This window comes from Symphalangus syndactylus, chromosome 8 (genome assembly GCF_028878055.3).
Source record: "Symphalangus syndactylus isolate Jambi chromosome 8, NHGRI_mSymSyn1-v2.1_pri, whole genome shotgun sequence".
Taxonomy (NCBI): Eukaryota; Metazoa; Chordata; class Mammalia; order Primates; family Hylobatidae; genus Symphalangus; species Symphalangus syndactylus.
In genome coordinates this window covers 119,094,267-119,121,470 of record NC_072430.2, presented here as the reverse complement: position 1 = coordinate 119,121,470, position 27,204 = coordinate 119,094,267, and the positions used below count along the sequence as shown (strand labels likewise).

The 27,204-nt window shown below is 37.8% G+C and overlaps 1 protein-coding gene and 1 long non-coding RNA gene across 3 annotated transcripts in view; both read right to left on the bottom strand.

The window, feature by feature from the left end:
* VWC2L (von Willebrand factor C domain containing 2 like) overlaps positions 1-27,204 on the bottom strand; it is a 166,280-nt gene that overhangs the window by 39,606 nt on the left and 99,470 nt on the right. The gene's annotated exons all lie outside the window — the stretch shown is intronic.
* LOC129488386 (uncharacterized) lies at positions 1,663-27,204 on the bottom strand. The gene is made up of 4 exons (XR_008659646.2): positions 27,171-27,204; positions 13,360-13,527; positions 4,503-4,652; positions 1,663-1,904 (listed from the first exon to the last, which is right to left on the bottom strand). It is a non-coding gene; the product is annotated as an uncharacterized lncRNA (long non-coding RNA).

The following is a 27,204-nucleotide window of genomic DNA, read 5'->3' as shown; positions in this document are numbered from 1 at the left end:
AACATCTTTCATTTAGCAAAATTATAGTTTATTATACTAAATTATATATTTTATATATACTATAATGTACTAAATAATACATGCTAAACATGTATACTAATTAATACACAAAAATTATACTATAAACTCGGAGAATCCGTTTGCATTTTTATTTGTGTCTATGTTGCAATAGTTGTCCAATAAAAAATACTTGCTTTAGTTAGAAAATTTTTATCCAGGATATTTTTTTTACCCACAGCACTTGAAGCCACGAAGTTACTTGCTCAACACATTTTTGTTGAATGGATTGAATCAGAGACATTTGTAACATGATAATATTCATTTGACCTGCATAAAATAGGCCAAGCATCCCATTGATTTTCTACTCGTACAAGCAGCCAACTGTGCTCACCTACAGTGTGTAGGAGACTGTCTATGTACATGTCTATTCAGTGTGGTAATTTGGTAGAGTGATAGCAGCTTCCAGGTCTGTCAGTGAATGAATAGTTCATGAAGAGCCATTTAGCAGTTGTCAATGAATAGTGCTCAGTCTGTCTCTCAGTCTCTTATTTTGTCTGTCACAGTCATGCCGACACTAGGATACATGCTTGTCACGTTGTTTACCGTGACTCCTCACAATTTCCAAGCATAATCATCCCATCTCCTATAGTACTCTCATGAAAAATGTCGAATACACATGTGCCAGAGAGGAGACTGGAGAAGGAGAAAACTGCTTGGGAGAATGAGCATGTGTGATATACATATTTTCTTAGTGTCCAGTTTAAAATCTTACACATGGCAAGCCCACAAAAAAAAAAAAAAAAAAAAAAGGCCACTATCCTTTGGAAGCAATTTGCTTATTTTTGGTCACTTTGGTTTTATGGATTGGCCTAATGGGTTCAATAATAAATCCATGCAGAATAATTTGAAAGTATGAACAAATAAAAAAGGCCTGAATATATTTGTTCATTTATTCCATTCATTCATTTTTGTGACAGATTACAATGGTATATAATTATGCAGTATGTATAATGTTATGATATATGTATACAATGTGGAATGGGCAAATCAAGGTAATTGACATGTCCTCTGCCTTAAATATTTATTTATCCTGCCTAACTTTAACTTTGTACCCTTTGGCCAACATCTCCTCATTTCTCTCATCCTCAGCCTCTAGTAACCACCATTCCACTCTCTGCTTCTATGACTTTCATTGTTATAGATTTTGCATATAAGAGAGAACATGCCTTTTTTTTTTTTTGGTCTTTTTGTGTCTGGCTGATTTTACTCGGCATAATGTCTTCCAGCTTCATCCCTGTTGCCGCATGTGACATAATTATTCACAAAAGCCATGATACGGAATCAATGAAAGTGTCCATCAATGGATGAATGGATTGAGAAAATGTGGTATATTTAATTCACTTTTATTGAGTCCTTATGAAATAACAAGCATTCTCCTGGATGCTAGGGATCCGGAGACATTTATGCTCTGCCTTCCAAGAATTTACAAACTATTGGGGTAGGGGTGAGTGGACACATGAGGTTTGACAGTGTAGAGTATATTTAAGAGGGACACCTAACCCAGATTATGGGAGAGAGGGATGGGGGAAATCTTGTAAGTCTTTTGGAAGAATGAGCCCTGAAGTAATTAAAAGGATGAATAGAAGTTAGCCTTGTAAAGTGTGTGTGCATGTGTATGTGTGTGTGTGTAGGAGATAATTTTGGGGTGGGTGGTGAGAGGCATTATTGTACATAAAGGACAAGAGGGAGGAAAAAAAGCAATGCATGCTTGGGAATTTCAAGTATTAAACATTTATTTAGGGATAGTGATAGTTATTATTGGGAAGAATGCTAGGGCATGAGTTTGCAGAATAAAGATGAAGTGAGATCATCAAGCCTTTGGTAAATCATGCTAGGAATCTTGACTTTATGTTGAAGACAATTTGGAATATTTCAAGCATGGAAGGAAGAGATTAGATATACACTTTAGAAAACTTTGTTCATAGGAAGTGAAGGTAAAATACTTTTATATGATAATAAGAACATAAGATTAACGCTAATACTTGTTGGACGGAGAGGTAAAGGAAGCTAAGTCTGGTTTTCCACAAAAAGTATAAGGGCAAATAGTCATTTCTATGCTTTCTTTCATTTTTACTCATAAATGTTAAGATTTTAAGATTCAACTTGATGTAGCCCAAGTACCAAATTTCCCATGGTGGATTAAGCACTGACCAGTAGTCAATTTCCTAGCTGGCTGAAAAGTATCTAAACACTACAAGGTGTTTTCAGTGTCATGAACTTTGCTTTAATTCATTGTGATCATGGGGGAATACAGAAGGTTCTGCTGGTCCACCTAAGATTTTTCTCATGTGAAAAGCTGACCTTGACTTGAAACTGCCCTGTAATTAACATACATGTTTATTGAGGGCTTATGCCAAAAAGAACCTGTGGTAGTCATTCGGTAAGTGTGTGTTTGATGAAAGAAAAAATATCAAATCTTTAATTCAACATTCTAACAAGTTATTTACTGAGCATTTACTATGTGCCATGCAATATGCAAGTCATGGGGGCTCTAATGATGAACAAAAACAGGTCCTCACAGTGTAGTGTAATGGATGGATAAGAATAAAGTTAGGAGAAACACTTTGCTTTCCCCTGTGCCAAGAAGAGACGTGGATGGAAATTTAAATGGGTGTAATAGCAGGACTGCCCTGGTAAAGCTTAGGTTTGGATAGAAAGCTTCAAAGCTGAGATAATGTATCCCTATTCTCTTTTAGAGGGGAGTATATATTGCCTGCCTTATAAGGTCAGAGTCCTGTATCTTCTCTTTTAGTTGTTTCTAGGTACAGACTAGTGTGTGTGTGTGTGTTTCATTTTTCCAAATTATGTTTGAATTTCTATCATGATCTTGTTGACTTTTGTTATAAAATTTAATTTATCTAATTGACCTAAATACTCTGTAGCTATATAAGGCCTGAGTCAGGCTGTCAGACCAATACCCAATACTTGAAATTGGGATGACTTACACAGCTTTAAGGATCACCCTTCTGTTTATATTTCTAAAACAAAAGCTCATGGTTTATAAGCACAGTGCCGCTTGGATTATAGTATTTAAAGTGGCTGCTAATTCTGTTTGAATGTAATAAACCTGGCCTTTCCCATGAGAAAGCTAAGCTCAGATCACATTTCAATAGGCCAATGTGGATATAAGGACTTTTTGACTGGACGGTGGCGGGGTCAGGGAGGAGGGGTGGATGTTGGAAGAGCATGATATGGTATGAGAATCTTGGACCAGAAGGCTGGAGAAGAGCATGGGAACTTTAACAAAAAGTTTCTTTAGTATGTTCATTAATTTTATAAATCAAATGTCAGAAAGTAAAACTCAGTAAAGAATTTGACTGGTGATATTGCAAAAGATGCTTTGAGAAAACATTATAGGAAACACAATTTTAAATACAAAATTGAAAAATATTACCCCAAATCAAGGACACTGCTTTGTCTGCATTTGATTTAAAGCAGACTTTATTGTTTAGCTTAAAAAATGTTTCCAGCTTGGAGGAAGCAAACCTCCTATGATCATTTTTGAAATACTGCCTATATTGCTTAAATGAAGCTTCCCTTTTCTTTATGATTCCATTCCGCCCATCAGTTTTTGCAGTATTTTCATTCGCTGTGAAAGAAACTGAATGGGTCAGGCAGTCCAGAGACTTAACCTCTTTCCTAAGGCCCACTGGAAAACAATTCAAGGTTATTTGAAAATTTCCCTTGTTTTCACTAATATAACACTAGTTATAAGAACACTGCTTAAAAAGAGGGAAACATTTGCATCTGACATTACCATTTGATATATATAAATTGGCCTACTCTTAGAATCACAGACTTTCAGAACTGGAGTTAACACTGGAGATAATGTCAAGTAACCTTCTATTTAGTGTGAGAAAAGCCAGGCCTAGAGCACAGAAGAACCAGAACTTAATGTCTCCTAGATGGACATTTCTAAGGTATTTGAGACAGCTTTTCTTTAATAAGATTTCTCTAGGATATCTATGATCTTGTAGGATGTTTACATTGTACAACTCCAGGGGGCACAGTTCACAATGTGGTGAATAGATGATGCCCCAAGAGTTGTGCAGCTGCTCTGATTTGTGCATTATCTGTATCTCCCACCAGCGCTTTTTCATTGGTGGTGATGTATTTCTTTCTGTTTAAGTGGAAGGTGCTTGCAAACAATCCATAGGATTCTGTCCATATTACAACTGCAGTTGTTATATGTTTTTGTCAAAGAACGCAGAGATACAATGAACTGGAAACCAAAGAAATGTGGTAATTTCTTGAAACCCTAAATTTTAATTGCAGCATGTGCAATTAAAATGCATAGCTCCCAGGCCTAGTGATGGCCTGAGCAATATGCATTGCAGCACAATTGGCATTAGGATGTGACAACGGCTTCTGGTACAATGAGTGATGTGTTGGCTCTGTTTTACCATCTTGGCTGCAGCATAATCAGTACCTCAGACACTTACCACACATCTCAGAGATACACGGTGTGAATCGGAGGGTCCAATTTGGCCCTATGTATGTCCCTTCTGTGAAACTTTTCTGGGGCCTGGCCCTTGATTCCAGCCACCAATATCTGCAACTGAAGGGAATCAAGCAGCGCTAGGGTTCTGAAGCTATGACCAAGAAAGAAAAAGAGAGAATTGAAAGCGTTTCCATCCATTTTATTGGCAATGAGTCAAGGAAAACAGTTAAGAAATATTTGTTAGAAGGGGCTCTCAGGAAGTCACCGTTACTTGGAAGGTTTATGGCTAAACTCTGACTGCCGTTATCCATAGATAACTCCAACAATTTAAATTATAGAAGCCGTGTACAGATAATTCAAGGCAAGGTTGTGAGCATTTCCTAAAACCTGTTCTTTATTCGGTTGACTGAAACCAGAAAAATGTCTGTGCTTATTACTAGGGAAATTCCTTAAATCAGAGAATTCCATGTGATTTTACTCTTGGGCTGAATTTGCATTTATATGAATAGGAATAACAACTGTGTCTTTCAGAGTTGGATCCTGTCTGTTATTTGCTTTTTCAATTACACTTATTAAATCTCTTGGCTTTTTTTTTTTCTTTTTCCCCTCTATGCCCTACAAGGGAGTTCATCACTTCAGATTATTTTAAAGATGAATGTGGAGGCAGAGACATTCCAAAGTGGAAGTTACATAGCAAGTCAGTGGCAAAACCCAGGGGTAGAAACCTGGGAAGACCAGCTACAATTTGTGCTGTTTAATACTAGCAGCCTCGAAGAGAGCAGACCCATTACAGCTGCAGGCTTATTCAATTATGCTAACTTTATCTTTAAATATTGCTAGAGCCTCTCATAAGCTAAAGTACTTTAATAGATATACATCTGCATACATATAAATATACATACATATACGTATGTAATTACCACTGAAAACAATCCCGGGAGAGAGATTTTCACATTATTTTGTTTCTGGGTTACAAAAGAAACTGGAGCATGGCGAGGTTAAGTGCTTTGTCAGGTAATCGCAAGCAGAGCCACGAATCATATATGGTGATGCAGGCAGAATTTTGTTCTGCTCACTTGTAGAGGTTGTGGACTGTCCTGGGTTTCAGTCTATAAAGGGAGTCATGACTTTGGAAGTTGGTATAGGTATCACAAAGGATTTGGGTTGGTGAGAGGGTGTCACAGGAAAAAATGCAGGAGTCAGCCTGTCAGGGTCTCCTCTCTCTAGCCACAGGGTCCCCTCTCTCTAGGTCACTGCTCCAGCATCTGTATTTCCAAGCCAGCCTCATGGGCTAATGAGGTTACCTCTGGCTGTTCCTATCCAGTCTCATGCGGCAAAGACTCAGCTGGGAGAAAGTTTTAAGTTTGTGCTCTAACATCTGAAATGAGTTCTGCTCACTGCTCTTCACCCATACCCCATTATCAGTCAGTTAAAACCATCAAATAGAAAAAGCTGCCATTATCAGGTTTTTTGCTTATAAATACATGACTTAAAAAAGAAACACAACCACCACACACAAAAACGCTTGATAGTTTTGTAAAAGCCTGTAGAATTACCACAGAGCTAAAAAATGAAGGGATATTAGCTCTTCTTCTTGTCTCCTAATTTCAATACCAACAAAAAATGGAAAGTGAATGTAAGAGACATTTCAACACAATCATAAAAGGATTATATTGAACTGTTAAAAGGAAAGGTGGGAATTGACTCCTCCATGGAAAGACTACTCATGTAGTGTTTGAGGTGTCTGTTTCTTAGTGTGATAGCAATAAAATGACTTTTTTTTCCATAGTACATTTATCAGAAGAGCATGTTCTTACCTCAGTAATATCCATGTGAGCAAAGCAAAAGATCAGATTTTATTACCAGCTTTTACCTCTAGAATCTCAAGTAATAGTCATGATGATAGTCCTAATATTATTACTATTCTTACTAGGAATTCTAGTTATTTATTGCTTCCCTACTATTAATATGTATTAGGGTGCTGTGTAGGCGTCTCATATGTGATCAGAAGTGGGTTATGCCAACTAATGAAGCAGGTTTTTTCAGTCCCTGGCCTAGGTTTCCTATCTCTATGGTTACCTTTGCATTTCACGATCTCAAAATTTATAATCATTATAAATGTTACAATGATTATAATCACCCCCAGAGAAGTAGACTTCTTTTTCTCCCCCTAGCCTTTACTGAGCCGAGAGAGAAATAGTAGTATTGTGGTATCATTCCTTATGAAGAAACATAGAAACACTGTAGATTACAGAACTATATCATTAGTGCATGTGTGGAAATACTATAAAACTGCACTTGGATATGCTACTCTAGTTTTTATTTCCACTCATTTGAAAAATTATGATAGCTAAGACAACTCTGGAAACCTGAAATGCAAGCATTCAAACCTGTTATTTCAACAAGAAAATAAGACCTCGGTAGCTTCCACTGATAGTCATGTTTTCATGTGGGCTGTCCCCTGGACAGTCACATGAGAAATTGCTTTAGCTGTACTGTCCTCCGGGCCACAGTACCTCTGGCTCTGCCTTAATGTGAAGGAAACCACTTCTGCAAAGAGCCCACTTAAGAAATGGCCTTGCTTGACATCTGCTGACTGAAGAGCTTACCCTCCCTGAAAAACAGAACACTTTACTTGAAGGAAAAGTTGATTACCTGTAGAATAGATCTAATATTCCAATACACAGAAAATGCAAAATTGCTCCTTTTGTTTTCACATTTCTCTACTGAGCTAGAATGAAATACCTGTTCTTCCATACATTTGGAAGAAGGACTGCTGTACTAAGGAAGAAATAACTGGATCTAAAAAGCATTTGTTACTTGCAAGTAATAATTATTTGGCAGTGTTGCCTTACATCCTCAGTAGAAAAATTTATCTGGACTAACACAGTCCACACACGATCAGAATGTGTTTAATCGTCAAAAGTCCTGCAGATATTTGCTGCGTTAGGTAGGGACTGTTACTTGCATTTTTCCTGTTTCCTGTGATTCCCAACTCAACTCAAAATTTGTAAAAATGTTGGTTGGAAGGTCCTTGGGGAATAGCCACTTTCCTTTTCAATCTTATTGAGTCTACAGGCAAGTAGCAAGATCAATGCCAAAACAGTTAAGTTTACTTAAGGATGAAAATGGAAATATCCTAGATACAGAAAACATTCAAATTACTGTGTGGGTGGGTGGCAATATTAAACCACCCCCCCTTGTTAACATTGCTGCATTTTTTTGTTTTCACCTATTCATCCTAACACAATTACCAATGCAGCTACCTGAAAACACAAAGTTAATATTGCTGTTTAAGCAACGGTTTAAAGATTTCAGGGGTCTCCCTTTTATATGGCTACCAACTTAATGTTGTTTTAGTAATGAGCTTTGCTTATGAGTGGGCATAAATTTTATGTAAGTGTACATTATTAACTCGCCATGGGATGAAAGCAGATATAATTAGGTCCCTGTGACACCAATTTATTTTCAGAGCTTGCACAAGTTTACTTACAATTTACCAAAATTTGTTTCTATCCGTAATTTTTCTTTTCTATCCTCTCACTGCTTGAAAGATCCATCTCGTTCCTCTTCTAGTGCCCCTTTCTTAACTCTCCCAGCAAGGTGTGAGCCCATGAATCAGGATTGGGGTCCATGTCTGCCTATCTTTTCAGCTTCATCAGTGCTAAGAATGTGTTATTAATAAAGGATCAGCTGCCATGGGATGAGAGCAGAGACAAACATTACCTAATGTGTATTGTAAGCACGTGACTAAATGGGGATCAATAGTTCATATTATTAGAAAGTATAGACTCTGCTACTAGTCGTCATTGAGCTCCACACGCAATCTTGATCCCCTCTGCTTCTAGCATTAACTTTTCTCTCCTCACTGAGTAATTGCTGGTTGTCTTTGTTAACCACATGCCACAATGCTGTGGAAATGGTGGTGCTGTCATGACTTTAACATTTTAACTAAGGAAAGGTGAGCTGTGAAGGAGGGAAGGTTTGGCTTGAGCCCCACTTGGCACAAATTCGTTTTAAAAAGTACTTTGCAAAGGAAATGGCGACGTAAGTATAGAGTAGTTTCATTTTTTTCTCATATGATAAGTTATTCTCTGACTACTGTAATTCTCATGACTTTGACATGCTTATTGCTGTTTCAGCTTTTGCTGCTGCTGTGAAACCTGAAGAATTACTAGTTTAAAGAAAGTTTGTGTTTTTAAACTTAAGATGCTAGTGAATCCACTGAATTGCAGGACTTAGTGATAGAGGCTTCTGGAACTGCCAGTTCCTTATCTGAGAAAAGATGAGGAATGAAACCACCCAGTATATGAGCGTAAGCATGAATCACGGAAACAGATGCACATAGATGACTTGATAATTCCATCGATCTGAGATATAAATTAAGCATAGTGACTGTTTGACTTCCTCAAACATTATAGTGATACCCCTGTGTAGAATCGATGCAATAATGAAAATGACTCAGCACTTTCCCTATGAACCCGATTTGTAGAAAACCTTCATAATTTAGATATAAAGCTGTAATGGAACAAAACCTGGACCTGGGAATGGCTTTGGTACAAGTGCTTTTAGCCTCTCAAGCTTTTTCAAGTTGTCTCCAGGGTTTCCAGCGCCTAAAGATGTAAATCAAATACGTGGTCTTGAGTGCTTGTAAGAAGAAACGGCATATAAAAAAATAAAGGGGAAAACAGAGTTTGGTCATTGAATTTCCGTAATTTTGTTCAGTTTTAAAATCTTAGAAAACCCATGAACCGGGAACTGTTCACTGAAAAGGCAAATGGTAGCAGGGACATACTGAACCTGTGACGCCGGCTAGGAGCCCCTTGCCCTGGAGTCAGGGCACTCATGGTTGAGTTCCCAACTCCCCAGTTTGTGATTTTGGTCACGTTAATAAACTTCTCTGAGATTCAGTTTCTACATGTTTTAACATGAAGAGATGATGAAATTTGCCTTGCTATGGAACACATTCACTTTCTCTCTAGGAATCCAAAAGCTGGCCTTGGGAAAGGACCTGTGCTAAGGGGCGAGAGCGTTGGATCAGGACTTTGGCTTCAGATCCTGGTTTTGTCATTGTCTAGCTTGTGATTGTAGGCAAGTCCCTTACTCTCCAGCAACCAGGTTCTCACTTGAGGAATAGTGATGTATATTTTGTTTATGTATACCTGATAACATTGGGTATATAGCTAAGAAATAGCTATTTTTGTAGGTGAAAATAATTGCATAATGGCAACTTCATATAGGGGAAGTGAAATAGGATTTATTGTCTCGAAAAATTCAGGAAGAGAGACTCTATCATGAACTTAGTTGCAAAAAAATTAATAAGAGATTAGAAATGATTAAAGAGAGAATGGTGTGTGGCTGAGGAGTGCAAGAGGAGCAGGTATTCTGCAGGTTCCTTTCTTTCATTTTTTTCTACTCTGTGTGTTAAACTCCCAGCTACTTTGATATGTTTTGTTGTTGTTTTTTGACATCATGAACATTTTTGACATCATGAACATTAGTAGTCTGTCGAAGCAGTTGTGACAGACTGCTTTGCTCTGTAGTGATCTGGTTACCCGTGGCAAATGGTTCATTCTGGGTTCCCTCTGTGAAGCAGGCTGTAAAAAAAAGCGATGTAAACTTAAAAGATTACTCCCTGGCAATAATGTGAAACAATGGCATATTAAGAATAGTTGAAGGAACTAAAACTTTTATCTCAGAGAAAAGAAAAGTTAAGAGGATATTACAATTGTCTTGAGAAACATGAAAGGCTGGTGTGTATAAGAGAGGTTAGATTTATTCCACTTGGATTTAAGATATTGAAATACACCAGTAAGTATAAGTCACCGTGGGGCTTATCTTATCTCTTCAAGTCAGAGGTCTTGTCTTCAAACAAGAAACCATTACCTCAAGAGGTTGTGAATTCATGATTAATGAAGAATAACTACTTGGTAGGAACATCATAGCAGGGATTCAAATGCTGGAGAACCGGCTAGTTCTAAGACTATTGTGTTTTCTTCCAATGCTTAAACTGTATGATTTCATGAATTATTGATACTTCCCGGGTTCAGGATCAACCAAGAGATAAAACAGTCTCATTTTCTGAAAACATATTCCACTTACAAAGTGTTATAAAACTTTGAGTACAAAGTTTATAAAACACTTTGTAAGTGAAATATGTGAGCTTCAGTTTCTTCTGTTACTATTCACACACCCAAGGAATGCTTTAAAATTAATTTAGCAGTTATATACCTTGTAATTTATTATAAAAGATAGAAATGATCTAATTTTTATCTCATCTTACTGGTTGAGAGAGACTTAATATAGGGCAGTAACAATAAGTAAGGATGACTTCTCCTTAAAGTAGAACAGATATGGAGGACTTCATTTATGCCATGGATATAACTACCGAGAACAATTTTGGTGTTAATATTAATGTATTACTTAATGTCATATATATTGGTACTTTGAGGCAATAAAATTGGTGGTATGTTAGACAATAAACAGGGAGAGGAGGGCTCCCTTTGACAGAGGAGTCAGGGCAGGCTTGTGGAAAGACATCTCCTTTACCATCTCTTACCAGCTCAGATGGTAAGATGGAATCAGGCTAAGTACGATGTGAGGGACAGATATTCCCGGTAGAGACAATGACAAGTACAAAGCCACTGAGGCAGGAAAGAACTTGCTTCCAGGAAAGGAAAAAAGCTAAGGTAGGGAAGAGTGGTGTGAGTTAAGAGGCCAGAAGCAGCAGCAGGCCACATCATTAGTTAAGGGTCCCATTCTAAGCACAATGGAAAGTAATTGGAGATGGTTTTCTTCTTCTTTTATTTTTTTATTTCAACTTTTTAGATTTGGGGGTACAAGTGCAGGATTATTACATGAGTATATTGCATGATACTGAGGTTTAGGATACAGATGATCCTGTCAACCAGGTAGTGAGCATAGTAACTGATAGTTTTTTGACTCTTGCCCCACTCCTTCCCTCCACCCTCTAATAATCCCCAGTATCTATGGTTGCCATCTTTATGTTCATAAATACCCAATGTTAACTCCCACTTATAAGTGAGGACATGTAGTATTTGGTTTTCTGTTCCCGTGTTAATTTGCTTAGTATAATGGCCTTCAGCTGCACTCATGTTGCTGCAAAGGACACAATTTTGTTCTTTTTTATGGCTGTGTAGTATTCTATGGTGTATACATGCCATATTTTCTACCACAGAACCACCTATACACCAGTATGTGTCATGTTTTCTTTATCCAATCCACTGTTGATGGGTACCTACGTTGATTCCATGTCTTTGCTAATGTGATGAATATATAAGTGTATGTGTCTTTTTGGTAGAACAATTTATTTTCTTTTGGATATATATGCAGTAATGGGGTTGCTGAATTGAATGGTGGTTCTGCTGTAAGTCTTTTGAGAATTCTGCAAATTGCCTTCCACAGTGGCTGAACTAATTTACATTCTCACCAACACGGTATAAGCGTTCTTTTTTCTCCATCAGAGAGTTATAAGCAAGGGTGCAAGCTGGCTATCATGTGGTAATTAGGTTTATGAGTAAAGAAAGCCATGGAAGAAGAGAAACCAATAGGAGGAAACAGAATTTTCCCTAACCCTTCTAGAGAAGCTTATGATAATGAGGCAAGTCAAAGTGGAATTCAGCCAGGTTTGAGTCCTCTTATATTTTGTGTCCTTATATGGGTGACGATGGCTTTCTTTATAGCAGGCTGTGGTTTTACCGTTAAACACCTCAGGTTGTAATTGTGTCACTTACTTTATTCTACAGTAAACGAATCGAAAAATGCCAAAAAGTATTGTATGAATATGGGGAGATGTGAGCAGGGAGGATTAATCCATTTTCACTTCACTCTTTAATCAAGTTTCTACGTGGTGATGTAGCTCTAAATATCTGTATAGAACTACATGGAAATGTAAGCAACTCTCATGGATAAGAAATGGCTTTTTTTCCTCTACGTATGTAACTTTTCCCCCCAAATGTTTCCATTTATGTTCAGATATTCTCAGAGTATCCATTGTCTGCTTTGGAAAATATTAACACTTATTTCTCTGTGGATATGTACATTATTCTGAGCTTCCAGAGTGATTATATATAATAGATTAATATATAAAAATATATTAATATATGTTATTTATTTTTGGTATGATTGGGAAAATAAAAATTACAGCTAATATTTATTGGGTACTTACATGCTGAGAACATGTATACGTATAGAACACTGTTCTATATGCCTTACATGTACTAAGTCATTTAATTCTCACAATAATGGTATGTGGTATGTACTACTTTTTATCCATATTTAATATGTGAGAAAACTGAAGCTGAGCAAGTCTTAGAAACTTGCTTAAACCACACTCACATTGTGTTTTCGGGGCCAAAGGTTTAAATAAAAAGCAAAAAGTTCCATCAATTCAAGTGGACAGTTATTTGTTTTCAATGCTCATGTCACAACAATCATTGACTATTAACCTTAATGTTATCGACTGACTTTTTTCTCATAGCAGATGATCTTCTGCGGCCAAGATTCAACTGATGGATCTGGGAGCGTGGTAGGGATGTGAGGAATGAATTATTTCTGGGAGTGTTTCTTAGAACACCGGTCAGAAGAGGCAATTCCAGGGGGTTCCATGCCCAGAGCAGTTAAGAGAGTTATTGCCACATTCACATCATCTTTTTAAGGAAGTGCGGTGCACATTCATATACTAAAGAATTTTGAAAAATCACTTTCAAATCCAGCATTCCCCAGACTCATTGACTCTGGAAACAACCTCCTCACCTGGGTAACAGTAATCCTAATTTTTGTAGAACACATTTTTGTGAAATGTAATATTTTGTATACTCTGTTACTGAGTTGCTTACCTTGGGTGTGAACTACCTGTGTGCAAACTTTTGTCTGTTTGCACACATGTACTTCCTGTATTCTCCTGGTCCCCTCATCTGCCAGGCCTAAGGTTCATTGCTTTCCTCTGATTCTCAAAAAAATCTCTGACCCTCAAGGTGGTTAACAATTCCAGATGGGGATTTTTCCTGAAGAAAAATGGACCAGGTAGGATGAAATGGTTTTTCAGCTAGTGCAAAAATAACTCACTAGGAACTAATGATCCCATTATTTAAGTGTGTGTGTGTGTGTGTGTGTGGCAGAGAGAGAACTCTTCCTGCCCTCAAGCTTTTCTAAACACAAACCACTCAATTGGTCTGTGGCCCTGTCTTGTACTTGACATTTCTGAAAAAAAAAAAAAAAAAAAAAAAAAAAAAAGACAAAAAAAGCTAGCCAAAGTGCCCTTGGCTCTGAAGCTGTCGGTGGAAAAACAGAAATGAATTTTTTGTGTGTTCCTCTAAACTTTGAGTCAAGATTCTATAACGGTCTACAATATATTTGGTGTGATAGTCAAATGATCTGATTCTTTTAAATAAGTTGTGAAGAGTTCAGTCTTTCATTTGAAGAGACGAGGGCATTAGTGAGAAAAAAACAACTGGGGCATTGATGCGGCATCATCAACTTCCTCACTCGGCTGTAATTAGGTTCTAGAGTGTAATTAGGTTCAGGCAGGGACCATGTGGCTCTCACTTGCCACTGTATCCTCAGCACCTAAAACAGCGCCTGGCACATGCTAGTACTTAAAAAATACATGTGGAACGAATGCAGAATAGGTTAGAATCCAAACTGGGTTAATTACAATTTGTATTGCCCATAAAGGTCAGAGGTCCTTCTAGTTTAATCCCCTCATTTTCAGAGAAGACTTAGGCTCCAGATCAGCTCTAAGGGAGAAAAATCCTCAGAACATGGCTCAGATGTATAAATTTTACAGAGGGTAGAAACTCTTAGAAAAAGAATGACCAGAACCAGACCTGGTCGTCTTTAGAAAACAAATATTGTTCTTCATAGCGTTAAGGTGATATTTTGTGCTCGAACTTGTACTGTTTAACAACCAAGAATAATTTGGGTAGATAGAAACAGAAAACTAAGAGGTTGGCAAGACATAAGTACAAACAGAGAGGGGTAAAAGTTTGTCACGTGAGTTTTATTGCTGTTAGGTAGCAAAGTACATATTATAGTAATTTGCTTCTTTGAAAAAAATGCTGTATATGACAATATACTATGGTTCAATGTATTTAAAATTTTTAAAATTTTGTTCTCTTGTAATAAATAATGATTTAAGATAACTTTATGACTATATAAGACATGGATTTTCTAATTTCCTTTCCAAATTAAGCTTAAATCAGTCACACTACATGTCATGGTTAAAACAAACCCCAGAAATTAACGGTAAATTTAAGCATTAAATTAAGCAGTAAAAACAGAATATTTGTCAGGATTTGAGTCTTTTAAATTTTATTCAACTAATTAACTAATTTATTTATTTTGAGACGGAGTCTTGCTTTGTCACCCAGGCTGGTCTGCAAGGGTGCGATCTCGGCTCACTGCAGCCTCTGCCTCCTGGGTTCAAGCGATTCTCCTGCCTCAGCCTCCCGAGTAATTACAGTGGTGCACCACCACAACCAGTTAATTTTTGTATTTTTAGTAGAAATGGGGTTTCACCATGTTGGCCAGGCTGGTCTCAAATTCCTGACCTAAAGTGATCTGCCTTTCTTGTTCACCCAAAGTGCTGGGATTACAGGCGTGAGCCACCACACCCAACCTAAAATTTAAACAATAATTTTATATTAATTTCTCAGTATCATCACAAGTAATTTCTTTTTGCATCTTAGAAAAAAATCTGTTTCTCAACTTGCAAAGTATACATTAAGATTTCTAAAATACTTCCCTTTCTAATGAAAAACCTTGAAATTCAAAGAACAACCAGCAAATTAGAAGATTGTGAAGCTATCATAAATGAGTTGGGCATCTCATAGAAAATGGGGAAAAGCAAAATGTGATTAGATTCCCAGACTGTTTTGGCTCTTGGAAAACAAGACATAGGTAACTCAGTAACACTTTTCTTAAGAATGCGAATTCCTCAAAGGGTTCTGTGCATTGATTCATGTTATCACAGAGGTCAACAATTAGCAGAGACTGGAGTTAAAATGAAATAAGGCAATGGCATGGGGCTAGGGGATTAGGACCTGGACATTTTAGCCATTGAAACAAACAGGAGTTTTTACTAAATGATAGAATCATTATAAAAAGTTATTTCTCTCTGGACAAAACTCTACCAATAAAGTCTAGTTTGTTAATGCTTATTTCCACATTGGTATAAATGTATGACAGTGTGTCTGAATATATTATATAAACAAGCAACATGTTCTTTGAATATTAAAAAGAGTTATCTTTGGGACATTTTCCTTTCATACAAATATTCTTTATTTTTTCCTTATTGTTCTGTGTATTGTGTTTTCAATATAAATATTTAACATATCAGGATTTAATAAAAGCCACAACAAAAACAATTTGAAAAGTGGTTTCTTATTCTATAAAATAGCTATTGTATTCATCTATTGCAAATATGTATTTATATAGATTGTAATGATAATTAGGTAGTATGTTTTAAAAAATCTATCCAAATGTATCTTCAAAAGACATGTTATAATGACTCCTTTTCAGATTTGTTAACATTGTAGGTAGATAGTATATATTTAAAATATTGTGTATATGTATTTAAAGACTAGAATTAGGGATGGATACCTCATTCTCCATGACACACTTCACATCACATCACATGCTGTAACGAAACATCTCCTGTACCCCATACATATATACACTGACTATATACCCACTAAAAATTAAAAATAAAGAAATAGAAGTGGAGGAGGAAGCAGCAAAGAGGAAAAAAATACAATTTTTTTTTTTTTTTTTTTGAGACTGGGTCTTGCTCTGTCCCCCAGGCTGGAGTGCAGTGGTGCAATCTCCGCTCACTGCAAGTTCTGCCTCCCGGGTTCACACCATTCTCCTGCCTCACCCTCCGGAGTAGCTGGGACTACAGGCTCCCGCCACCATGCCTGGCTAATTTTTTGTATTTTTAGTAGAGATGGGGTTTCACCGTGTTAGTCAGGATGGTCTCGATCTCCTGACCTTGTGATCCACCCGCCTCGGTCTCCCAAAGTCCTGGGATTACAGGCGTGAGCCACTGAGCCCGGCCCAAACTTGGTAGCTTTTGAGTAAATCATATATATTACTATTATTATTAATGATATATAAAAAAGCACTGATCCATTATTCTATCACCAGACGCTAAAAAGTTTTACACTTTCATGTATTTCCTTTCCTTTATTTTTCTGGTCATAGTTCTACATTGTTGAGATCATATAGTATATGTAGTTTTGTATTCTTTGTTTTAATGCAATATAGCATCTAAAAAGAATGCTGTTTTTTGTCTACCAAATTAGCAATGATGATAAAAGATAACACTTGTTGCTGGCAAGTGTGAGAGTTGTGGGCACTGTTGTGCATCACTGGTGAGAATATCAGCTGGTATAACCTTTCTGGAAAGCAATTTGGGAAATATTGTTCAAGAGCATTAGAATTCTTTTACCTTTTGACCTGGTAATTTTACTTCTATACAGCCAGTCTCAGGAAATAAGTGAATCATGAACAAAGACTCATGGTCAAGGAAGTTCACTGAAGAATTTGTAAAAACTAGAGTATAGAAAGTATTACTGTCCACCATAATGAAACTGCTTGGTAAGTTATGCTACATTAAAAAAATGGGATATTTACAGACATTAAAGTCCCATTTTCAAAGAATAATTGATTACATGGAAAAGTGTTTTTGACATGATGTGGCATAGGATCAGCATCATGTATGATGCAAACCCCCAGGATTCTAATTTTGTTTCAAAAAGAAGCAAGTATGAATGGGGAATGGGCTGGAAAAATGTGTGCCCAGATGTTATCAATGCTTATCTCTGGCTGGTGGGATTATATATTCATTTTTTTCCTCAAATTTTGAGAAATGGACCTATGTAAACACAAGACATCTACATAGGGGTGTGTGTGTGTGTGTGTGTGTGTATGTGTGTGTGTGTATAACAGGAGCAAATATTCCGAGAATTTCCCCATGCCATAAAATTAAAATTTCAGAACTATGTATTTTTAAGAGCTTTAGAGTGTTTTATTTTTGTGGAGCCATCTTAATGTGTATTTACTTCTTTTTGGTATTGTTTGAAACGTAGATTATTGCAATGTATCTCTTTGCACATATATAAATCTTGACTTGCATTTATAGACCATTTCCTTTGTGGCGCAGAGGCATCATTGGGTCATGCGTGTGAACCTAGGGGGAGTCAGTTTGGGTGCAAGTGAATGCACCAACTGAATGTGCACATTCAGAGCAAGCTAGGGGGAGAAAATGGGACCATCACCATAGACCAGTGGAAAGAAACAATATGCATCTCTAGGGAGGAAGTGAAAGGCTTTTGTAATTGGAGACCAGGCTACTAATACTCTGAGAAAGACCACTTGAGAGAGAATTTAACCATCACACTGTTGTGGCCAGTTCCTGTTTTCTTTTATTTATCTTGAAAATTCTTTCAGATTCCTTTGCCTAATTAGGCCCTTGGTTTTCAGGACACACTTGTGGTATCATGGTTTCCAATGTGGGCAAAGAACAGCTGTCAGAGCACTGTGTACCTACTATCTTTGTTCCTATTGTCTTTGCAATTTATGTTGTATTGACATGATCTATTTGCATAAGTGGACTGCTTGCCCTGCTCTCTTGCATTCTTCTCAAGGGCAGAGACTGTGTTTTATCATCTTATATTTCTAGGACCATGAAAGGTGCTTGGTGCATAGTGGGTGCTTCATAAGTTGTTTCTTCAGTGGGTGAAAGAGCAGCAGTACATGCGTAAGAAGTGGGAATTCTAAATGGAAGAACAGGTTCTGAAAAAGAACAGGCTTTGCAATTCCAGGAACGCATGAATCTCTGCGTCTCCTCTCTTCCTTTTATTCCTCAATCGCACTGATTATGACTAAAGCAGCATGTCTTTCATGTTAAGGTTTTTCAAAAGAACAAAAGTTTGTATAAGCAACCTGAAAACCTCCTTTTTGTCACAGTGCTCATTGCAGTCAAGTCTTTTCCCCATAGGTCTAGGATGTGCTACTAGTAAGGAATATTGGCCTTCTAGTAAGATCAAATATGCTCTTTGATGGGCATGTGGAAAATAAAGTGGATACTCCCCTTAAAAATGAGAGGGCTTTGTAGAAGTAAATTATCATAGGTGAAGGTTAATATTTGCATTGCAGTTTATAAATTAAAAGTGATTTTAATCTAAATTATCTCATTTAATTTTCTGATTACTAACATTCTTTTGGGGATAAAGTCTTTCATTCCACAGTTTCAGATAAGGCTTTAAGATACAGTACTACTGAGAAAAGTAATCCGAGGAGTGGTACTGTTATCAAATCATTTTCTACTGGGAGGTGTTTGAAAGTAGAAAAATCCTGCTCTCGAAGGACAAGGAAGGGGGAAAGTGCCATAAAACAAATGCGCAGACTTAGAGGCAAGTTTTTCATGCTTCACAGTATTTCTTGTGCTAGTTCTGGTTGGAAGAAGGGAACTTAGCTTGGCATCTATCATAGTTCTCCCCAATTGAACCCTATCTTTAGGCCAACTTCTCAGCCAAATTCCCTTAACTTTTGCCAAAGACCTGTATCACCATAATGTCATCATCATTTAATGTTTGTTTATTATGTGTCAGGTGCTACTCTAAGTGCCTTATATAAATTATCTAAATTAATCCTCCAAGGAACTAATGAAATAAGTTTATTTTATATTGTTATACATACTACATATGAGGAAACTGAGATATCTTGCCCTACCGCAAAGAAAATAGTTGAATACAAATTTGAATACAAATTTAAATACAACTTATTTGACTCCAGTCTTTCTATCAGTTGACACACAGTACTAATTCTTTTTTTTTTTTTTTTGGAGGCAGAGTGTCGCTCTGTCGCCCAGGCTGGAGTGCAGTGGTGCGATCTTGGCTCACCGCAAGCTCGGCCTCCCAAGTTCACGCCATTCTCCTGCCTCAGTCTTCCAAGTGGCTGGGACTACAGGTGCCCGCCACCATGCCTGGCTAATTTTTTGTATTTTTAGTAGAGACAGGGTTTCACCGTGTTAGCCAGGATGGTCTCGATCTCCTGACCTCAGGATTTGCCTGCCTTGGCCTCCCAGAGTGCTGGGATTACACGCATGAGCCACCGCGCCCGGCCACACAGTACTAATTCTTTTAATTGTTATGTTTATTTGCTTTCTGATAAGTTCAAACCATCTCTCTATTCTCCTAATCTCTTAAGTAGTACTTTGTAAATGTGGCCTTTGTGGCATCTTTTAACCAATATTATGCCTTGTTTTATCACCATTATTGTACAAGTGTTCTATATTTCTTATTTTCTTTGCTCTGGTGTTGTTAAACATTTTCAGTCTTTTGTGTTCATTTATTTGATAGTTTTTATCCCATGGAATCTTTCTATAAACTGCTTCTTCCTCCTGGGATCTGCCTTTACTTCTCTTATTGCATCTAGGTCAGTGTTTTGCCAGGTTGGTTCCACAATGTAATCAACTGGGGAACCTAAAGAAGAAATACTGACACCTGGATCTCAGGTCTAGCGATGATAATTTACTTGGTGTGGCTTAGGCAATATATGAGTTCCAAAAGCCCTCCAAGTGATTGAGATGTGCAGCCCAAAATTGGAAACCACTGGCCTGTTCATTTCCTATGCATCTTACCTGCAGCAACTCCACCTTCCTCACTACAGTCCAGTGACCCTGTAGCCGCCTGTCATAACACTATATAGCTCTCCTTTTTAGCTCTTAGACAACTGGAATTGGTAATGCCTATACATAGGAAGGAAACCTTGAGAGTCTGGGGTACCGAAAGCCAAGTGAAGAAAGTATTTTAAGGAGGAGGTGTTAATTAACTGTGTTATATGCTAAGTCACAGAAGATGATAGCAAAGATTAGACCAATGAATTTAGAAACATGGAGGTCACTGATAATCTTGATAATGTCATTAGAGATCATTTGAGTGGCAGGGAATAAATTTCTGAGCAGAGAACAAAAACATTGATGATGCAGGGGAGAGAGAGCAAAAGTGAGAATGAGAGTGAGAGTGAAGAATTGCTAGGGCAAAATTCTTGGGTAGGCATAAGAAGATAGGGTTTAGTGTACTTTGTCTTATTTAATCCTTGTAATCCCTAAGAGGAAGACATTATTTTTCTTTTTCATTTTATGTATGAGGAAAGTGAGACTTACAGAAGTTTCTAACCTGTATTAAGATCACAGGGCTCATAGTTGCTAGACCTGGGACAAAACGTAAGTCTACATGCCTTAAAGCTCTTAAAAACTATATTACCTTGCCTCTTGTTGGTAAAGAAGACCCTCTGGTTGCAGTTGAACTAGCTTTATATACATTTCTTCCCCAGATTCCATTTTTTTTTAATTTCAAAAGGCTGTTTCTCCTGCAGCACAATTTTGCTTAATGATAAGCTATGCATAATTGACATAAACTAAAGCTACGAATGCACTCTTTAGATTAAAAGAAATAAATCTTTGGAACCTCAAGCTCTGACAAAACTATTGAGACTATTAGCTTTCTACAAGTCAGTGACAAAACTGCCTAGTCTGGTATCTGCTGGCTTTGGGTGTGCTGGTGTAGCCCTAACCCCCAGAAACAGGTGATTCACAAGATTCCTTATGGTCTTGAAGGAGCCTCATAGCAGCTCCTGGCAAGCTGTGCTGGAAACAACTGAGCATTGATCACTGGAGCTTAGGAGGCAGGGGATGAGGGCTGTTGGGTGAGAGCAGAATTACACTTAATCATTTATGAGCTGACTCCTGGGGTGACACAACGAGAAGAGTGATGTGTTGATCAAGGTCTATGCAGCGGGTGGGAGGGAGCCCTGGTTTGTAGTATTTGCCAATTATGGTGGTGTAAATACTCTCAGTATGGCTAATTTCAAGTTATCAGCATGAAGTCACTGAATGTGAATCAGGAGGAGATGAAAACAATAGACTCTCAAGAGTCTGTGCCAACTGGCTCCAGCACAGCATCACCTATGAAATAAAAAGTTCTCACCTGTATCTCTCAGTGGATGCTCTCATTCATTCCTAGAGGTGTCAAGCACTTTCTGAGGCAGCATAAAGAGGTAGAAAGAATGTTGTGTTCAAATTCCCAAGAATAGAGGTCTGCTTCTGCTTCATTCAATGAAATTAGCCATGTGGCCCGGGCATGGTGACTCACTGTAATCCCTGTACATGCTGGCCTGTAATCCCAGCACTTTGGGAGGCCAAGATGGGTGGATCACCTGAGGTCAGGAATTTGAGACCAGCCTGACCAACATGGTGAAAACCCATCTCTACTGAAAATACAAAAAATTAGCCGGGACTGGTGGCGGACGCCTGTAATCCCAGCTACTTGGGAGGCTGAGGCAGGAGAATCACTTGAACCCGGGAGGCGGGGGTTGCAGTGAGCCAAGATTGTGCCATTGCACTCCATCCTGGGCGACAGAGTGAGACACTGTCTCAAAAATAAATAAGTAGCCATGTGGATTTTGCCAACTCACTTGTTTTCTTTGGACCCCGATTGGGAAATGGAGCAGCTGTGCCTTTAAGGCTCTTGAGAGTAGGAAGATGCTGTGATACAGCCGCACACAGGATGCTAGAAGTCAGCCCTCTCCTCCACAGGGGTGGAGGAGAGCTCCTTGTAAAACTGTGTGCTATATTGTGCTTTTAGGTTTCAGATGAAAACCTTGTCTGTCTTTAGTAGCTTGCCCATGCTGTTCTCTATCACTGTGGCCTTTGAGACTTCTCAAAGAAACCAGCAGGGATGTTAGAGGTTGTTCACATAAGATATTCCCAACGAGGCTGTCTAAATAATAAAAAGGAGTATGCAATCACACCAGATACCTTCTCGTTCCGAGGACAGATAGAGCTGCAATCCCAACCTTTAATTTTATGGCTTTCCCATCTTTTGCTAACCCTTTAACATCATATTAACAAAAGATGGACTGGGTGGGGGCAGGGAGGGACATAATGCTTTTTATGATGTATTTTAACATTTTTATCTCTCCTTGAAAAAATAAATTCGACACAAGAATTAAAACTGTATTTTATCCTTTTAAATGCAGCCCTAGATGATGTATGTAACTGCACTGGCAGCAAGTCAAGTCTACACAAAGCCCAAATTGAATCTTCCTTCTGACTACAGCTGTGCATGATATTTTATGCAGTTTTTTTATGCTGGTCATAAACGAGGTGGAAACTGTGATTATGCCAATTTTGGGATAACACATTTTTCACCAAAAAGTGACTGCCAGTGTTCAAATGTGTGTATTTACAGGATCCAGCCCTCTTTTTCTCACCATTAGATAGTGGGCTGTTGACCCAGTAACAGATTTCTAGGTGAAGTGCTATAGGCACTTAATATCCTATTGTTATAGGACACAGGATTGCAAAAATGTATCATGATTTCCTCTTACTAAACTATCTGCTTGGCAAAATGTTGCCCCTTAGCAACCGAATATGCTGAAGTGGAGGGTGGGATTTAGTTGTAAAAATAACTAAGTTTACTACTATTCCATTATTTCTCTGTATCTGTAACTGCATTACATCCATATCTAGACAAAGACTAAAATGAATGGAAAGGGAGATTTCAAATAGGCTTGCAAAAATTTGCCCTGATATTATAATATCATATTCCACTGTTACATAAAATTATGTTAAGAAAGAAGAAAAGTGTTACTGAAAGATCAGAAATTGCTGCTTTTCTGTTTCTTTTACACTTGACATAATACAGATGCTTTCTGTCTATGCCTGGTATTAACACAGAGATTACTGTTAGACGATTTTAGTTGGGAGACTGCGGGAGGGAAAAATTAAAATGTTAAGTAAATGATTACAGAAAAAAATAAACCTTTGATATGAACCTTAACAACTGCTTATCCAAATTAACATGGCATTACATTTAGTGCTGTAAAAATGAAGCCATTTGCATGAGTGTGTGTATATGGGCCAAACCATCAATCAGTTCTCCTTATAAATAAAACCCCAAGCCAAAGATACTTGCTCCGTCAACATCCTGCTGTCATCTCCAAAGACCACTTCTGGCAGCTGATGTCCCTTCAAGTTGTTGACTGAACTGAGGATGCCATGCCACTGACAGAGGGCAATATGGCTGCTACCGGTCATATGGAAGGGAAGACTTCATACGCCTGAGAATTTGTCTTTAGAGCTTACTGGAAGATTTGAACCAGAGACTGAGCACTTGTGAGGGGTGCTAAGATGATGCTCTTGCATTGTATAGAGGGTTCTGTTTTATAACTTGTGTATCCCAACTCGAGGATCATTTATTCTATGAAGGAGAGATGGCTCAATAGAACCATCTGTAGCAAGCTTTGATTGGCACTAAATAGATCCTCCAAAATTATATGTTGAATAGCTGAATGAATGAGTGAATGAATGAATAACAGATACGGCCATATATCATGTTGGACTCACTTCCATTCATGTCACAGTTCTAAGGAACAGCAATAGTGAAAATCTTTGCCACGTTATGAATGTTTGCGTGGAATTCGTCCCTGAAGATTAAATGTCAAATGAGAATATTTCTGATATCAGCCTAATGGTAAAATGAATCATAGTTTTTACATCTTCAGAAACATTGCCCAGGACTATGATTTCAGCATTCTAGACATCATTCAATAATCAGCTCACAAAACTATTCGCCTGGCTTGCATGATTTTGTTGGATGTTTCTGATTGGGAGGGCCAATTGATTGAATTTCAAGATGAAGGAAGCACTGCTTGAAGGTCAGGGGAAAGGTCTAGTGCATGAAATGATTGAGGAGACATTCCTGGGTCTCTTTGACCCGACAGTAATCACTTGTCTGACCAAAAGGACATTCATTTTTAAAATGTTACCATCAGTGCTAGGCTGGTTCTAAGGTTTCCCTTGTTTGTAGCTGTGCGATAATCTTTTATTTAACTGAGTCTGATGACCAAGATGCAGCTTTCCTTTTTCAACAGGGCTGTGCAGACTTTATCTACTCATCATAGTTGGACTACCACTCTAGTAGATTCTATACACATTCAACCTAGAAAATCACCAGTTTCAGTGGATTCTGTAAGGAGCCAGCCTTGGAAAACCAGTAATGTTTCAGGAGGACCTTCTTAGCACATATTTTACTTAGATACTGTAGTTTATGTGATCATTTTACTTCTAGCTATAATTCATCATCACAACCTTGATACATAAAGTCATAAACGATTCCATTTCCAGTTATATCCACTTATGCATTCTTCCTGTAGTCCACCACTGTTGTACGGGGAAACTGTTACTTTTGACAGCTCTTAGGTTTGAAATTCTTGGGTGTTGAAATTCGTCCATCTACTCTTTTACATTTGGTCATTGGTTTGTAACATAAATCCTACTGTTGTTCATCAGCAGGTGCATGTACATTGACAAAAATTTTTAGAAAGTGAGAGTAAAATTTTTTTTTTACTTTTAATTTCAGGGGTATATATACAGGGTGTGCAGGTTTGTTACACAGGTAAATGTGTGTCATGGGGGTTTGTTATACAGATTACTTTGTCACCCAGGTATTAAGTCTAGTATCTATTAATTATTTTTCCTGCTCCTCTCCCTCCTCCCACTCCCCACCCTCCAGCAGGCCCCAGTGCGTGTTGTCCACCTCTATGTGTCCATGTATTCTCATCATTTAGCTGCCACTTATAAGTGAACATGCAGTATTTGGTATAGTGAAAATTTTGAAATGCAAATAATTCTGATCACCTCATGATAGCATAGGTATCCTGAAGGTACCGTGAACTTAGCAAATGAAAGACATGCTGGCTTATTTTTGCTTGGGCAGATAGCAACACAGTTGCTTGCTAACAAGTTTGCTGTAGAAAGAAAAATTTATTTTAATAGTTTTGTGTGCATCCTATGAAGCCACAATCAAATGATATCAAGACTATAATCAAATATGATCAAGTGAAATGGATAGTCCATTTGTGAGAGAGGGGTGGTTTGTAAATAATGTGTCTCAAAAAGAGAAACACTAATGAGAAGGATAAGCATTAAGTTCATGACTCTTTGGGGATCATGAGCAGGGGTGTGTGTGTGTGTGTGTGTATAGTGTGCTGTGTAAGTATTTCATCCAATTCAACTTTCTTACACTTTCATTTTAAATAATGAAGGATTTCATGAGATTATATACCTTTTGTGGAGAAATATATATTTTTCAGATGTGTGTGCTAGTATGCTCAGACTGCCATAACAAAATACCACTGGGTAGCTTAAATGCCAGACATTTATTTCCCTCAGTTCTAGAAACTGGGAAGTTCAAGATCAAGGTGATGGCCAATTCAGTTTCTAATGATGACTCTCCTTTCAGTTTGCAGATAGGTATCTTCTCCCTGAGTATTCACATGGCAGAGAGTAAATGAGAAGGAGAAATTGTCCCAAATCTCTCTCTCTTCCTCTTCTTATAAGGCCATGGTCTTATGGCATTAGGGCCCCACCCTTATGACCTCTTTCAATCTTAATTATCTCCTAAAGGCTCTGTTTCCAGACAGTCACCTTGGTGATTAGGGCTTCAACATGAATTTGAGGGGCGGACCACAATTTAGTCCACAGTGGTTTGGCTACAGATTTTCATTTTTTGGTCACTGTAACAATTTTTTTTTCTTTTTTGAAACTGGGTATTGCTCTGTTGCCCAGGCTGGATTACAGTGGCATGAACATGGCTCACTGTACCCTTGGTCTTCTGGGTTCAAGTGATCTTCCTGCCTTGGCCTCCCAAGTAGCTGCACGTGGCTAATTTTTAAATTTTTGGTGGAGATGGGGTCTCTCCATCTTGCCTGGGCTGGTCTCAGACTCTTAAGCTCAAGCGATCCTTCCACCTTGGCCTCCCAAAGTACTAGGATTTCAGGTGTGAGCCACCATGCCCAGCCTTACTTTTACAAATATTACATATAGGTTCAAAGTGTTATGTTGGTGGATACATTCATTGTAATCTTCCTATCTCAAGGTCAAAAACTTAATTACATTTGTAAAGTACCCTTTGCCATGTAAGGTAACATAATGACAGGTTCTGGGGGTTAGGATGTGGACTGACATTCAGGGTTGCCTTTATTCTTCTACCACATGAGCCAAGAGTAGAGCAAATCTAGGATTCATTCATTTATTTAGTAATTGTCTGTTAGGGAATAAATAAGTGCCAGGCAATACACTCTGTGTATATTTTTAAATGGTTAAGAATGAGATTCTGGCTGACTGGAGGAGTCACTAGGCTTCATCTGTGAGGATCAGGAGAAGTCCTAAGTTTAAAATGAATTTTGTCTTCAGTATTTGATATTAGATTGACAAGTCCTTCCTAGAACTGTGAGAGAGGAAACTAGAAGTAAGTTCATCTACTACATAAAGTTTTAAATAGGCAAGAAGAAGATCTCAGAACCACAAGTACCTCGTCAGTTTTTCATAGAAGGTTAAATTGAATGATACAATGTGGGGGAGAAACTGGAAATAATATTGTTTTCTTAGGAGACTGTCTAGAACAGAAAGCGGCTCCAAATAGAGGGGCCAGATAACATGTAAATGAATTAAATATTTAATGCCTACTCATTAATGCATAATGGGAATAAATTATATTTTCTAAACATTTCAGCACAGCCACAGAGACCACAAAAGTACAAACATAATTGATCACCATCTATGACAATCAATTCAGCTTACATCTGGAACCCATGAATTAGTTATTAGGACTGAC